Source organism: Phyllostomus hastatus, unplaced genomic scaffold (assembly GCF_019186645.2).
Source record: "Phyllostomus hastatus isolate PE091 unplaced genomic scaffold, TTU_PhHast_1.1 phas_contig_58, whole genome shotgun sequence".
Taxonomy (NCBI): domain Eukaryota; kingdom Metazoa; phylum Chordata; class Mammalia; order Chiroptera; family Phyllostomidae; genus Phyllostomus; species Phyllostomus hastatus.
The window spans coordinates 11925167-11942778 of NW_025333916.1; the positions used below are offsets into that span (position 1 = coordinate 11925167).

General features: G+C 35.4%; 1 long non-coding RNA gene across 2 annotated transcripts in view; it reads right to left on the reverse strand.

The window, feature by feature from the left end:
• The window catches only part of LOC123824872, a 61724-nt gene that overhangs the window by 16685 nt on the left and 27427 nt on the right, over positions 1-17612 (reverse strand). Inside the window, exon 4 of one of the 2 annotated variants that reach the window (XR_006786777.1) lies at positions 2550-2618. This is a non-coding gene — a long non-coding RNA (uncharacterized LOC123824872). Of the gene's footprint in view, positions 1-2549; positions 2619-6808; positions 6938-17612 lie in introns of those variants that run through there. The other variant, XR_006786776.1, reaches the window with a different exon arrangement.

Genomic DNA, 17612 nt, shown 5'->3' on the forward strand with positions numbered 1-17612 from the left:
TGGGCTCCTTGGCTGCACGCTCTGCCCTGCTCCACAATCATTGCCTCACTGGGTCTGCCAGCTGCCGCTTGTTAACTCAGGGTCCACCCGCTGTAATCTTGCGTGCCCCAGATGCCTCATGCACCCCCGGATGCCTTATGCGCCCATCTCTCTCTGCTCTTCACACAGCGACCCACTCCAGTCTGCTCATCTCTGCCCCTCCTGGTCTGGATGAACGGGTCTATTTCAACTTCTTGGCTGTCCAACTTCCATTCAGATAAATTTTCTTTCAGTTCTGGATGTTATTCTGCCTCTAAATTGTTGTTCCAATCTTGGTTGTGTGTGGAGGTATGGTGCGTCCACCTATGCCTCCATCTTGGTGGTCTGTTCGTTATTTTAATAACTTTTAACATAAATATAGTATGTGTTTATTATGGGAATTGGGGGTGTGAATTATAAAGAATTTATTTGTCCTGGCTGGTTGCCTCAATGGATTGAGTGCCAGCCTACAGAATGAAAGGCCACTGGTTTGATTCCTGGTCAGGTTACATGCCTGGGTTGTGTTCCAGGTCCCCAGCTGGGGGAGTGTAAGAGGAAACCGACCAGTGTTTCTCTTGCACACCTATGTTTCCCTTCCTCTCTTCCCCTCTCTCTAGAAATAAATATAAAATAAAATCTTTAAAAAAACATTGAAAAAAGAATGTATAGCCCTGGCTGGTGTGGCTCAGAAAATTGAGTGCCACTCTGTGGACCAAGAGGTTGCCTGTTCAATTCCCAGTCAGGACACAAGCCTGGGTGGGGGGCCAGTTCCCCAGTTGGGGGTGTGACAGGTTGATGTTCGTGTCACACATCAATATTTCTCTCCCTGTCTTTCTCCCTCCTTTCCCCCCTCTAAATAAATAAATAATGTATTTTAAAAAGAATTTATAATGTTTATTTGTAAGTCTACCACAACTACATTAATATACATATACAAATACATATACACATACATACATATATAGCATATGTAAATATATATACATATGCAAACTTAATAAAAGTATACATACAACCCACCAAAACTAAGATCACATTGTATGTCTTATTTTGATGGCTACTTACCATACTATGTATATCTTACAAAATTTTTAAACATATTGGTGCTTTGTATATCTTTAAATCAGGCTTCTACATTGGTTTAGTAATAACTATACTAACATTGCATCCCAGAATAAATCTGTTTCTTAGAGATATCCAAATTGCTCCTTAAATTTTGCTTATTTTTAAGAAACTATGTCTTCTGTTCAGCAATTGATAAGAAATTAGTACTCTAGTGACTTAACTTCATAGTAGATGTGGACTTTAAAAGGTGAAATGCTTCTTAGTTGTTGTTTTTTAGATATTGTACTCTAATTTTAAGAAATTTAAGAGGCCATTAATAAGCTAGGTTGAGATTCTATACAAGGAAGCTTGTGTTATTTTATTGTATTTTTCCATCACTATTTATCCCCCTATTCCCTCTTCCCCCTCCACCCTCCTATGCCCTGCAATCACCACACTGCCTTATTTTTTAAGGCACACTTGGGAATATCACTTTAAGTAATAAAAAGTATTTAAAACCTCAGTAACATATAAAAACTTAAAAGTACCATTAATAAGTAGATGGTAATTTTTTGTTTTGCATCTACTCAAACATTTCCATATATGAAGGATATTTAGGAATTAGCCCTTTAAGGGGCTGAGCTACTTACCTCCCTTCAGCCTCAATGACTAATACGGAACATTTGTGTGTGCTGCTGCCATTACAGCTTCTATTGTTGTTGATAAAATTGGTAAGAAAATCATCTTGCTTTCTGCTTTACTCTATTGCTCCTCAAACCTCAGGTAAGTTAATGTATACTTGAGTGATCTCTAAAATAGAGATCAACAAATATTGAATAATAAAGCAAAATGTCTAAGTCTTAGCTCTTGGTGAAATTATTGAAAAGACTTTAAAAATGGGGCTATACAAGTTGATTTGGGGTGAGCAATCCTGGTTGCCCAGGCTATAGGCAAAGATCTTACAGTGGATAGATCACCTCCCCTTATTACTCTGGCCTGAATTTCTCTCCATTCTTACACTCTAAATAATGCCCTCAGTCCCTTGCCCTTTCCTCCACAGATAATGTCATTTATGACAATTACTACTCGTCTTTAAACATGCTGCATTCTCATTAACAACCTATCTTCCTTATCAGTCAATACATCTTCTATGATGTACTGATACGTCCTTAGTGCACAGCTTATTTGTTGGTGCTGGATATTAGGGAAAATACATGTGACCTAAATGGGGTATCTCTGGACCCCAGGCACGAGAGTCCTTCAGCCTTTAAGTATGCATTGGCTGGAACTATCAGGGTCACCATCAGCAAGTTGTCAAAAGGACAGGCCTGCTGAAGACACCGCCAAACTGGAAGTGAAGTTCTCAATTTCAGACTTCCTCCTCCATCCTTGCCAATGATGAGAAGTCTATACAGGGGTGGCAGAGTGAAAACTGTTTCAGTGGGAGAGAAGCGTACATGGAGTTTGTGAAACTTTGGAGAGCTCACCTTGATATATTACATTCTCTTTACTGTGGTTCCATTGTGCACCAAGAGGTCAGTAGCTTTCCCTGGACTCTGTGAATCAGAACGGTTAGTTGTTACTAGATTGTTCCTGTGACTTCATAGAGGCCAAGGCTACATGGGTGGAGGGTAACACTAATAACACAGTATTTCTTCTTATCTTAAATTTCTGTATTTTGTATTACGAATAAATTAGCGTATAATGTTTCCTGCAGGCTAGTGTGTGATATATCACTTCCTACAACAGATTCAGGTAGTGGGGCTTATAGGAAAGTGGAGGTTATGACAGAAGGAAAGTATCATAGAGGGAGAAAAATGGGTGCTAGAAGAGTGATTAAAAAACTTCATCAATATAAAATAACTCTATATTCACTTCCTGGTACCACTTAAGATCCAAATCAATGATTTACCATAAAATGTTGACATTGACTAGTTGAAATTTACTTCATTGAGGTTTTGACAGTGAATTGTAAGCTCTGAATATAGTTTGTCTCCATTTTCCTCACTCTTGGACACTCTTTCAATAGAAATTTTGTTTTCTTACCTGACTCTTGCCTCTATTAGCATCCCTTTTTATAAGAATTGTCTTTATGTATATAACCACATATTATTTTCTCCATCTTTTTTCAATTGGCATCATTGGTTTTAGCTCTTTAAAGATCCCAGATATGTGCTAATTAGAATGCCTCCCCAAAAGGTATCACTAAATCAGGCTGCTGCTAATCCAGCCCTCTCAGTGCATCTGAAATGCCCTAGGATAACCTAGGGCATTGAGAAATATCAACCCTAGAGAACAGGATTTATCACCCCTGTCAAATAGCTCTCACACTGATGAATTCCGACATTCCCCTCCATATAAGTCAGAGTCCACTTATTATTTAATTAGCCAATTCTATGTAACTTTTGCCATTAAGTTTGACAACATGCAGCCTCTTTCTTTTCTTGTATTATGGTATAACCTGATGTGAATTAAAGTGCAGTTTTAAATTGAGAGTTCAGTCTTCAAAGTCAGATATTCCTTGACCTGCAGCATGGCATGCTTTGGTTGACATGAGGTTTTATGAGGAACTAAACCCTGTTGTAGCATTATAAGGTCTGGTGACATTTTTAAAAAAGATTTTAAGATTTTATTTATTTATTTTTAGAAAGAGAGGGAGGGAGAGAGAAAGAGAGGGAGAGAAACATCAATGTGCAAGAAAAACATCCATCTGTTGCCTCTGGAATGTACCCCAACCAGGGACTGGGGGCCAAACCTGCAAACCAGGCATGTGCCCTAACCAGTAATCGAACTGGCAGCCTTTTGCTTCACAGGATGACACCCAGCCACCTGAGGCACACCAGTGAAAGCAGGTCTAATGACATTTTTAAAATGCAATTTTTTTACATCAGATTGAGAATTATTTCTAAAAAAGGGTAGGTCACAAGTACATAAAGGTTTATGCCATTTATCTGAAATATAATTGCTATTATTTAAGTAGTCTCTGTCTTGAGTATTTGTTTATTGAGACTAAATCAGATCTTCTACCTTTATGGGAATAATGGAGTTTGGCTATAGACTTGAAAGTGCTTCTAATTCCACATCCTGCATAGCTGATGAAGCCTAAGTTTAAAGGGAAAGTGGATAACCATTCAATTACCTACCCCTTTGCTTCTAAACTTCCCTTGTTTCTTTTTAAAGGAAACTGAATAAAATCCTAGTGTCTAGAAGTGCTAGCATGGCATAGTGTACAGAAGTTGTTTTGTTAAACCAGCAACCTGCCCCATTACATTATTCTAATAGCAATATCTCCTTCTTTTGTGGAATTTCTCCCTCACCAATCCATCCCTATGTTTCTAGTGGGGATACCATTAGTATACAATTCCCTAGCTAAAAGTTGGGTGGCCGTCATACTGAGACCAACTTATTGCCTCATCCCTGAGGCTATAGTAATTATTCCAACACCAAATGGGTGATTAAAGTTGGACCAGAGGACTTCTTAGGAGAATCTAGAGATTGTCAGGGTTTTCCTATTGCCTTTAGAGTTGTGTAGATGGAAGAATCTTAGTAAGAGGTGCTCTAGAGCCATGTTCCCAACCATCAAGCAAATGCATCTGGAATAGGGGGGGAAAATGTCTGACATTCAGAAGAATGAGAGACAGGAGTCAGTGAGAGGAAGTAACCTGACAGTGTTAAGTCTGTGAATTCTATCATCTCTGAGTCCAAATTCACCCTTTCATTTGCTGTGGATTAGAGATGAGAAAGTCCTTGTATTTGTTAGTTAATTTTTGTCTCTTGCAACTATAAGCATTTTGAATGACTAGGAGTTTTGGACCCTGAAATACTGAGAAGTCTTAATATTTTTGAGAAAGCCTGGAAGCCTCTGACCACACACATTCTTGTTAAGTACTCATGGAGTAGTCATTGAGGTAGGACATACTTGGACCAATTTAAGGAGGATGAAGTCTGACAGACTATGTTCTGTGCCTACAATGGAGTTAAAATAGAAATCAAGAACAGAAAAATATTTGAAAATTCCCCAAATATTTGGGAGTTAACACTCTTCTATATAACTCATGGGCTAAATAAGAAATGAATATAAATAGAAATGATCAGAAATAAAATGTTTTGAACTTAAAAATCAAGACTTAATATATTAAATATGTTATGACAATTATTAACAGCTAAGTGCTCTTAATTCTCTCCAAATTGGTTTATAGTTTCACTGCCTAGTTTGGTAGCCATTAGCCACATGAGGATTTTGAACACTTGATATGTGGCTAGTCTGAATTGATATGGGCTATAAGTGCAAAAACACCAGATTTCAATGACTTAGCACCCCCCCCCCCAAAAAAAATCACATCAAGACTTATACTGATTATGTTGAAATAATGTTTATGAGTTAAATTAGTTCCACGGGGTTTTTTTTTATTTTTTTAGTAAGGTTACCAGAAAAAATTAATGTATGTGCCTCATATTTTTGGCTTGGATTGTACTATGGTCTGAATTCTTGTGTTTCTTCCAAATTTATATTTTGAAACCTATCCCCTAAGATGATGGTATTAGGAGCTAGGGCCTTTGGTAGCTGAGTAGATCATGAGATTAATTAGATCACAGCATTATGCCCATATAAAAGTGGCCTGAGAAAGCTCCCTTGCTCTTTCTGCCTTGTGAAATTATAGATAGAATACTGCTATTTATAAACCGAGGCAGGCCCTCACCAAACACAGAACCTGTAGGCACACTACTCTTGGACTTTAGGCCTCCAGAACAGAAACAGATTTCTGCTGTTTACGAGGCATTCAGTCTGTGGTATTTTGTTATAGCAGCCTGAATAAACTAAGACACATTGAATCTCATTGGTCAGCATTGATCTACAGACTTAATGCAATTCCAGTCAGAACTCTCATTGAATTTTATTAAAAATTAACAAAAGGGTTATTAAATTCATACCAAAATGCAAAGAACCCAAAATAATGAAAAGAATTTTTAAAAGTACAATATTAAAGAATTTATATGTTGCGTGTGGGTCACCGGCCAGCAGTGACCACAGAACGCTGTGGATGGCTCGATGATAAACACGTGAGAAAAAACATGCACAGAGACAAACTAGTTTCTGTGGGGAAGTAGGGACAGAATGGCCACCCCCCCTAGTGGGGAGCGCACTGATTTACCATCCATACCTGCTTTTATTGGGCTCATTTTGCATAATAATTCAGGTAAAGTACAGTACTCATTAGGGGGAAGTAAGGAACCATAGAAAACAAAGAACTCTGCCGGTCTATTGAGTTGGGGGTCAAAGAGCTGTAAGGCTGAGGAACAAACTAACTTCCTCCTAAGACCCTTCTCATTCAACTGAGAGCATTCTAAACAAAGAAGGTTTCACAGTAATTTACATGTTCTTTCTTAAGCCTGATCACCCCGGGGAATCCGCACTTCTCAGTACAGAGCTGCACCACCCTGTCATTGTTTCAGGCTTAGGTGGAGCAAGGGAACTAAGGCAACTGGGAGACAAGGAGGTTTTTTCCCAGATGATGAGAACTCAGGCTATGTCAAAGCCAAGGAGCGAGGGTCCATCACCCCCTTTTGCTGTAGCCCCCCAAGTCCCTCTTTTGGGGGGCCTCCCAAAGTGATCATGCCTGTCTTAGGTCGTTCCCCCCCATGGGGAATCTTACCCGTCTTTGGCTAGCCGACCAAGCTTTTTGGGGTTCAGTCATGAATAAAGCAGCAGAAGCAGCATTCCTGCCAGGAAGATAAGCTTTTGTCTCCTTGCTGGCTTACAGTTCCAAGGGCATTCCCTTAGCCTTAGCCTAGGCGGGGGTTTCAGCTTCTGATACCAGTCGGGGCGGTTCCCAACATTTATACTCTCTGGTTTCAAGACTCATTATAAGGCTAACTGTAAAGTAATCAAGACAATGTGGTATTTAGTACAAGGATAAACAAATCAATGACAAAATACTGTCCAAATATTGACCCACATGATATAGTCTCAATTAATTTTCAATAATACATGAAAGAAATCCAATGTGCCCCACAAATGGTGTTGCAACAACTAGATAATTCTAATAAGAAAATATGAATCTTGATCCTTGTCTCATGTGATATACAACAATTAATTATACATTGACCATAGAAGTAAATAAAAACTCAAAAATTATAAAACTTCTGGAGGAAATCGTAGGAGGATATGAAACCTAAGGCTAGTGAAAATTCCATAGGTAGAACAAAACTGTACAAAGCATAAAAGACAAAGAATGATATATTGGATATTATCAAAATTTAAAACTTCTACTCAATGGCAAACACCATTAAAAAAATTAAATACTGATCACAAACTAAGAGAAAATACTTGTAGTTAGTATATCCAACTAAGAACAAGATACAGGTATACAAAAAAGACCTTAAAATTCAATAATAATAACATAAGCAATCCAGTTAAATTTAGACAAAGATTTTTTGCCTAATTGAACTTTTTTTTTTTAAAGATTTTATTTCTTTATTTTTAGAGAGGGAAGGGGGGGAGAGAGAGAGAGAGAGAGAGAGAGAGAGAGAGAGAGACATCAATGTGCGGTTGCTGGGGGTTATGGCCTGCAACCCAGGAATGTACCCTGGCTGGGAATCGATCCTGGGACACTTTGCTTCCCAGCCCGCGCTCAATCCACTGAGCTATGCCAGCCAGGGCGCCTAACTGAACTTTTAAAAAATAGATGGAAAATAAGAAAAAAATTTAAATGCTCTTAGCTGTTACTAAAATGAAAATTAAAACCACAAAGAGATACCACCACAAACTCGTTAGAATAGATAAAATATTTAAAAACTGATATACTAAGTATAAGCAAAAATATGGAGTCAGAGTTGTCATATTTTGTTGGTGGGGATATAAAATGGGACAGTCACTATGGGAAACAGTTGGGCAGTTTCTCAGAAAGTTAACTATCTTCTTACCGTCCAGTCCAGCATGTCCGCTCTTAGGTATTTACTCAAGAGCAAGGAAAGCAGGTCCACAGGTCCACACAAACAGTTGTTTATAAAACTTTATAGATTACTCCATAATAGCCCCAAGTCAGAACAAGCCACTTTCCATCTAAATGTACAAATAAACTATCATACCCAAAAACAAAATACAACTTAGCAATAAAAAGGAATAAACTTCTGATACATTCAACAACCTGAATAAATATCAAAAACCATGCTGTGTGAAAGACTTTAGATGCAAAAGTATATACCTTCTGACACACAAGAACTATAAAAAAGTAGATTTAATCAATGGTGATAGACAACTAATTGCCTGGGGAACAGGGGAGAAGCTAGCAAGTGAAAAACTGAAGAAAATCTTTTGGGATGATGGAAATGTTCTGTATCTTGATTGTAATGGTCACATAGTTGTATATATTTGTCAAAACTCATCAAAATGTTCATTTAAAATTAATGCATTCATTTTATGTAAACTACAATTCTATATAGTTGGGGACATTTTTAATTAGTGAGAACTTTTTAAAGTGGAATTACACTATTTTAAATTTTTATTTAAAAATAAATCCTTTAAATAAAAATAAATCCAGTAACATTCCTTTTTTGCTCTACCCTTTCCTTTACTTCTCCATAAAATCTGTTCTTACATATGGTCTTGGTCCACCTTCTAATACAGCAACAATGTTAAGATATAGTCAAGTTTTAAGGATGCAAAAAATTAAGGTACAATTTGAACACAACTTTATAAACCTAAGAAGTTGATGGCTCACTAGCCACTTGCAAAATAATTTTGTTTTAAAGAAGAAAGGAAGAATTTCTCCCCAGAGTTCTAAACTCATGATGCATATCTATAAAGGAAAAGTCACTTTTGTAGATAGTCTGAGAAATAATTTCCTCTCAGCCAAGTGCTATAATCCACATTGCTAGACAGAACATCTTTGTAAAAGAATGAAAATTCTATCTGTAAGACAAATTATTATAGCTATTGTCTTTTTTTTCCACAAGGGAAAATAAAGTTACAGAAGCTCAAGTCATAAATACATGGATCATAGCTTGTGAGTTTTGTAACATTTTATCAACTATAAAAGAAGACTAGTGAAGCTAAACATGTGCATTTTTGGTTACTCTTTTATGCTATCTTTTGTCTGACTACTGATAGCTATTATCTATCAGTAGTCAGGCAAAACTATTCATGCTAACTGGAGGTGAGAAAGTTCAATTTGTTTATCAAGAGAAAGATATTTTATTGCTTATGTTTCCCACAGTGAAGCAAACTGATAAGCTTTAAAAGAGGAGATCTGCTCATGCTAGGAATATGATAGAAGGAATCACTTTTAGGCTTAAACTTCCCTTTTGGCATAGGCATAAAGAATTAAATTTTCAAAATGCATGTTTTTTGAATCAGCCTAGCAGTTTATATTTCTATACATTTGGAAAAAAATAGTCATAAAAAGTCTTCAAACTGTGTTGATGGGTAAAAACAAAAAAAGTGTATGTCCCAGTCATTTGTATTTGGTGATAGATCTACTACCCTCATAAGTCTAATCCAAAATATGATTACAGTTTTGCCCCCAACTCACCGGGTGCCTCTTGGGGAGTCACTTCATTTTCTGTCTTACATGTATGTCTGACAAGATGAAAGAATTAAACTAGACAATAAAGGACTTCATAAAAACATAAATTTTTAGGTGAAGGTCTGCTGGTATCTGAGCCTGCACTCATGCTTGTGAACGTCCTGTACATTATAAATCACTCTGATTTAATATACATCTCATTGTCTTCACCCTAACTGAACATGTGTTTACTTTCTGTTTTGTTGCTTCTATCACCTCCTTTTTACTAGAGCATTGAAAAAGGATCGTCTCTTCAGTGAAACTCACACTTCCTTCTCTTTTAGAGCCAAATGGCTACTGACTGTTTATAAACTGCTTATATCCTTATAACTGCTTATATACTTCCTCCTCTTTATCATGTTTTAGTTCCAATTGGAACACTTCAATAGATGCAAAAGCATAGGGTAACTTTATTTTAACCTTGATAGAATAATTAATTATCCATGCAGAAAAAAATGGAATTGGGTCCCTACTCCAAACCATACTAAAAAAATATTACCAAAGGAATAAAAATATAAATATGAAGGATAAACCATAAGCATTTTAGAGAAAATATATTTATGATAACAGGATAGGAAAAGATTTTTTAATACAATGAAAGCAGTAATCATATGATAAAAGGTTTAAGAGAAAATTACAACCTTGTGGTAGGAAAGAATTTTTTAACAATACACAAAAAATAATCATTATGAGTCTTCTAAATTTAACTACATTAAAATTTCAATTTTTGTTCACCAAAATGCACACAAAGAAAATAAAAATATACTGCAAACTGCAAGAAGGTATTTATAACAATATAAGGAAAAAGAATTAGTATCCAGGTACTAATTTGACAAAAAAATTGACAATATATTTTACTGATCACATTAAATATTAACTCATATTGTTCTAACTAACCTCTCCCATTTTATATAAAGTGACAAAAACAATAAATGAATTAATGAATCTGATTCCCTGACATAGCACCAAACTTGAGAAACTAGCATATGTTTATGATTGCAAATAGAATTTATTTTACTGGTAAAAGAAATGCTTACTACTGAATCAAAATATGATATGTACATTTTGATACTATAGGTTTTTAGAAAGGTAATACAGTATATTTGAATCTTAGTTTTATTCTGTAGCTTTTTAATTAAAAGTGTTTTAAACTTTAAAAAACTATTTATTTTATTGGGAGCTATAATCAAAAGATATTCCTTAGTTAAAGAGTCAAGTCTGAACTGATGCTGAAAACATAGAATACCATTGTGGTAAACCTTTTCATGCAGAACATAATCTTTGAGAAATGCTTAGGTCTCAAGCACCACTTATAAATCAGAATTTTCCTGTATTCCCTCAAGAACTTTGTCTTTGCTAGTTTTTTTTTCTACCTATAGGCTCCACCCCCTTTTTGTGCGAGACTAAAATGCTTCTCTTTCATTGGGGACCTGCTAAAATCTACTTCTCCTGGAGAACTGCTCTCTGCCTCCTGCCCTGACTCTTGCAGCCACTACCCTTAAAGCCAATCTTCCTTTTTCAGATCCAAAATTCTTGGGCTTCTGTTATAGCTATTTATGGTCCTTCTCCCCTCATTAAATTATAGATCCTTAAGTGTAGAATTCATGTCTGACTCAGCTTTGGGTTCCTACTGCCCCTAAAACAAGCAATTTGCATGTAATGGGAGCTCTAAGGATATTTATTGGTTCAATAAGTTAAACAAATGATAGCATACTCAGTTATTTGTTGGGGCTTGCTTCAATATCTTAAAAGCCACTTTCATCCCTATATATATAGAAATCTATTTCTTCCATTGTTCTGTTCCATTTTATAATAAATAAATTTTTCACTTTAATTCACAAATTGGTTATTGTTAATCATTGACCATTTGGATTTGTTCATGTTGTCTAAGGAAAATGGATGCTTAGAAATCTGTTTGGGCCACTGATACAGTTAATGAATAATAACGGCAGAATCTCCAAATGAAATATTTGTCTTAATTTTTTTGAAAATAGAAACCTTATATATTAGTTTTTGAACTCACATAATAGTTCCCTATTTATTCTATATATCTTTGTAATTATGGTATCCTCATCTACACAAATTAATTTTTAAAAGATTTTATTTATTTTTAGAGAGAGAGGAAGGGTGGGAGAAAGAAAGAGAGGGAAACATCGATGTGAGTGAGAAATGTCCATCAGTTGCTTGAAATGATGACTTTTTCCTTTGCAGGATAATGCCTAACCAACTGAGCCATACCAGTCAGGAAAATCTATTGAAATTACTAAAAACAGTTGTGATTCTTGCTAGTCAGTCTTTCCAAAAGTGTTTTTTTAACTAAATTAATGGGGATGACATTGGTTAATAAAATTATACAGGTTTCCAGTGTACAATTCTATCATATATTATCTATATATTTAGAAGTGGTTTTCTTTTCTTTTTCTTTTTCTTTTTTTTTTTTTGCATGATGATTTCCATAGGAAACATGTGGGTTGTTTTTTTTGTTTGTTTGTTTGTTTGTTTGGGGGGAGTTAACATCTTTTTTTATTGTTGTTCAAGTAGAGTCATCTCCATCTTCTTCCCACCACTCTCGCCCCACCCCACTGACCCCACATCCCACCCTCAATCCTACCTTTCTTTGGTTTGTCCATGAGTGCTTTATATATGTTCCTTTATTACCCTTCCCCTTCTTTCCCCTGTTATCCCCCTCCTCCCTCCCTTCTGGTTACTGTCAGTTTGTTCTTTACTTCAATGTCTCTCATTCTATTTTGTTTGCTTGTTTGTTTTGTTGATTAGGTTCCACTTAAAGGTGAGATCATATGGTATCTGTCTTTCACCACCTGGCTTATTTCACTTAGCATAATACTCTCCAGTTCCACCCATGCTGTCACAAAGGGTAGGAACTCCTTTTTCCTTTCTGCTACATAGAATTCCATTGTGTAAATGTACCATAGTGTTTTGATCCACTCATTTACTGATGCGCACTTAGGTTGCTGCCAGCACTGGGGTATTGTAAAATGTGCTGCTATGAACACAGGGGTGCATAGGTTCTTTTGAATTACTGTTTCAGGGTTCTTAAGGTAAACTCTCAGCTGCGGAATTGTTAAGTCAAAACCCAGTTCCATTTTTAGTTTTTTGAGGAAATTCCATACTCTTTTCCGCAGTGCCCCCGCCAGTCTGCATTCCTACCAACGGTGCACTAGTGTTCCCTTTTCCCACAACCTCACCACCACTAGTTTGTTAATGATGGCCATTCTGACAGGTGTGAAGTAGTATCTCATTGTGGTTTTAATTTGCATCTCTCTGATAGCTAGTGATGCTGAGCATTCTTTCATATGTCTCTGGGCTCTGTGTGTGTCCTTCTTGAAGAAGTGTATGTTCAGATCCTTTGACCATTTTTTAATTGGGTTGTTCGCCTTCCTGGAGTGGAGTCTTGTGAGTTCTTTACACATTTTGGATGTATCCTTGTTTGCTGTATCATTGGCAAGTATGTTTTCCCATACTGTTGGTTCAGCCGGGTGCCCAGGGTGGGCTGCCTGCTCCTTTCAGTGCGGCACCAGCATGGACTGCCTTTTCCCTGGTGTCCCTAGATGTGTGTCAGGGGCACTGTGCCATTGACACCTATGTCCATGCCCTTTTCATTTTGCTGATGTTTTCTTTAGCCATGCAGAAGCTTTTATTTTGATGAAGTCCCATTTGTTTATTCTTTCCTTTATGCCCCTTGCTCTAGAGAACATATCAGTGAAAATATTGCTGTGTGGAATATCTGAGATTTTCCAGCCTATATTCTCCACTAGGATTTTTATGGTGTCATGATTTGTATTTAACTCTTTTAGCCATCTTGAGTTTATTGTTGTGTATGGTGTAAGTGGGTGGTCAAATTTCATTTTTTTTGATGTACCTGTCCAGGTATCCCAATACCATTTGTTGAAGATGCCATTTTTACTTCATTTTATGCTTCTGTCCCCTTTGTGAAATATTAATTGACCATAGAGACATGGGTTTATTTCTGGGCTCTCTATTCTGTTCCATTGATCTATGTGTCTGTTCTTTTGCCAGTACCAGGCTGTTGATTACAGTGACCTTGTAATATAGTTTGATAGCAGGTATTGTGATCCTTCCTACTTTGTTGTTTCTCAAAGTCACTGAAGCTGTTTGGGGTCATTTATGGTTCCATATAAGTTTTTGAAATGTCTGTTCTATATCTGTGAAATATGTCATTGGTATTTTAATAGGGATTGCACTGAATCTATAGATTGCTTTGGGTAGTATGGACATTTTCATGATGTTAATTCTTTCAATCTGTGGATGTGGTATATACTTCTATTTATTTGTGTCTTCCTGAATTTGTTTCTTCAGTGTTCTGTAGTTTTCTGAGTACAGGTCTTTTACTTCCTAGGTTAAGTTCATTCCTAGGTACTTTATTTTTTTTTATTGCTATAGCAAATGGGATTTTTTCTGATTTCTGTTTCTGATATTTCTTTGTTGGTGTATAAAAATGCCTTTCATTTCTGAATACTGACTTTGTATCCCATTGTTTTACCAAATTCATTTATTAAGTAGAGTAGCTTTTTAGTGGAGTCTATAGGGTTTTCTATGTACACTGTCATGTCATCTACAGACAATGACAGTTTTACTTCCTCCTTTTCAATTTGGATGCCTTTTGTTTCTTTTTCCTGTCTGATTGCTGTGGCTAGGAGTTCCAATATTATGTTAAGTAGAAGTGGTGAGAGCATATATCCTTGTCTTGTTCCTGATCTTAGTGGGAAAGCTTTTAGTTTTTGCCTGTTGAGTATGATGTTGGCTGTAGGTCTCTTGTATATGGCCTTTATTATGTTGAGGTATGCTCCCTCCACTCCCACTTTGCTGAGTGTTTTTATCATAAATGGGTCCTGTACCTTTTCAAATGCTTTTTCCATGTCTATTGATATGGTCATATTATTTTTGTCTTTGCTTTTGTTTATGTGATGTATTGTTTATTGATTTGTAAATATCATACCATACTTGCATCCCTGGGATGAATCCCACTTGATTATGGTGTGTGATCTTTTTAATGCATTGCTGGATACAGTTTGCCAATATTTTGTTGAGGATTTTAGTGTCTATGTTCATCAGCGATATTAGCCTATAGTTTCCTTTCTTTGTTGTGTCTTTATCTGGTTTTGGGACTAGGATGTTGCTGGCTTCATAAAAAAGAGTTTAGGAGTCTTCCCTATTCTTGGATTTTTTGGAACAGTCTGAGGATAGGAGTTAGCTCTTCTTTAAATGTTTTGTAAAATTCTCCTATGAAATGGTCCAGTTCAGGGCATTTGTGTGCCAGAGTTTATTGATTACTGCTTCAATTTCACTAGCTATTATCAGTTTGTTCAGGCTTTCTGCTTCTTTTTCATTCAGTTTTTGATTATTATATTTTTCTAGAAATTTGTCCATTTCACCCAGGTTTTCAAATTTCTTGGCATATAGTTGTTCATAGTAATTTCTTACATTTTTTTTGTATTTCTGTGGTATCAGTTGTAATTTCTCCTCTTTCATTTTTTATTTTATTTGGTCCTCTCCCTTTTTTTCTTGATGAGCCTGGTTAAAGGCTTGTCAACTTTGTTTATCTTTTTGAAGAATCATCTCCTAGATTTATTGATCCTTTGAATTGTTCTTTTAGCTTTTTTTGTCATTTAATTCTGCTCTGATTTTGATCATTTTCTTCCTTTTGCTCACTCTGGGCTTTGTGTTAAGTTCCTCCAGTTCTTGTAGATGTAGGATTGTTTCATCTAGGTTGTTTCTTTGAACTATTGCTATCTTTTTTAGGTAGGTCTATATTGCTATAAACTTCCCTCTCAGAGCTGCCTTTTCTATGTCCCATAGGTTTTGTGCTGTTGTGTGTTCATTTTCATTTCTTTCCATAAAAGTTTTAATTTCTTCCTTGATCTCATTCTTAACCCATTCATTGTTTAATAGCATGCTCTTCTATGTCCATGAATTTGAAGGTTTTTAATTTTTTCCTTGAGGTTGGTTTCTACTTTCAGGCTCTTGTCTGAAAAAAATGCTTGCTATGATTTCAATTTTCTTGAATTTTTCAATGCTTGCTTTGTGTCCTATCATGTGGTCTATCTTTGAAAATATTCCATGTGCATTTGAAAAGAATGTATCTTTTGCTTCTTTGGCATGAAAGGATATATATATATATATATATATATATATATATATATATATATATATATATATATATATATATATATATATATATATTCCACTTGATCTAGGACATTGTCCAATGCTACAATATCCTTGTTGATATTTTGTTTGGAAGATCTATCCATTTTTGACAGTGGGGTGTTAAAATCCCCCAGTAAAAGTGTGTTGCTATCTATATCTTCCTTGAAGTCCTCCAAGATTTTCCTTATATATTGTGGTGCTTCTGTATTGGGTGCATATATGTTTACAATATTTATGTCTTTTTGATGGATTCTTCTTTTGAGTATTAAGTGTCCTTCTGTGTCTCTTTTTATGGCCTTTGTTTTGAAGTCTATTTTGTCTGATATAAGTATTGCTACTTAGCTTTTCTTTTCCTTCCACTTGATTAGAATATTTTTTCCAATCCTTCACTAAAAGTGGTTTTTAAATATTACAGGACACTTGGCAAAAGAAAATTGCTTGACTCAGCCAGTTCGCTGAGATAAACCACTTATATCCTTCCTTTCTCTATCTCTTCTCTGCAGTGTCATTCAGAGAAGGCAAGTGTCTATCTCTCTGTAATCAAGGACACTAAAATGAAACTTCCTTTAGAAAAACTTAATGGTTTCTTCAGTTTAGTCACTCTGAATCACACAGTGTACATTAACATTCCAAAAATACTGGTTATAAAGAAATTCAGCAAAGACCTGGTTTCTGTAAGATATTCTGGATTCTATAATGCTACTTTAACAACCTGATATACTAAATCAGCAAAGAATTTTTTCCAAGAATACTTTATGGGATGCCGCTTGTTTCTAGGCTCTATAATTATATTATCATCAACTTAATTATAGTTTCTGGGAAGAACTTCAGAAAAGTTCTTATGATCATTCAAATATTTTTCCAGGAGTACCCCTGCTAGTGAATTCAGAAGACATTGCCAATATATTAATCTTCCCAATAATATATTAACCTTCCCAAACATGTCAAGATAGATTTTTTTAAATGTTACTAAGAAAAATAGTATTTCTATAGGGTCAGCATCTTAACTTTTAAGAAACCGAGCCTCAAATGCTTTTGGTTGTATTTTGTGGTCTGGACCTGCACTGACTATATGGTAACAACTAGCCCCATGTGGCTATTGAGCACTAGACATATGGCTAGTCCAAAGTGAGACATGCTTAAGAATAAAAAGCAAGTTGAATATTGAAAACCAAGTATAAAAATATAGTATAAAGCTCTCAATAATTTTATATGGATAATATGTGGAAATTACAATATTTTAGACATTTGTTTAAATAAGATATTAACATTAATTTTGCCATTACTATTTACTTTTTATAAGAGTAATGATTAAAATATTTAAAATTATGCATTTAACTTGCATTTGTGACTGACATTATGTTTCATTTAGACAGTATTGTTCTATATATTTAACCAGTTTTGCTCAAATTAGAAATATTTTAACAGGATTATATAACTACCTGTTCATTACTCTAGCTTTTATCAATTATTAGTAAATCAGAAAATTTAAGAAAATAATGGATAACAACTTTGAATGGATAACTAATAATGGATAACTAATTTTTCAAAATGGGTCAATGTTTGTAAGGTAATAATTTGGCAAGTGATCTTTTCTTTCATCAATAGTTGTTTTAAGATATCATAATAGCTATTTGATGTAGGGTGTATATAATCTCATATACCAAAATTGTGCCTGGTAGTGTAGTATGAGATTTAGATACAGATAGATAGAGATGATAGATAGAGGTAGAGATAGAGATATATGTAAAGTGCTGATCAACGAATATGGAGAGCCATATTCAGCATATCACTTCA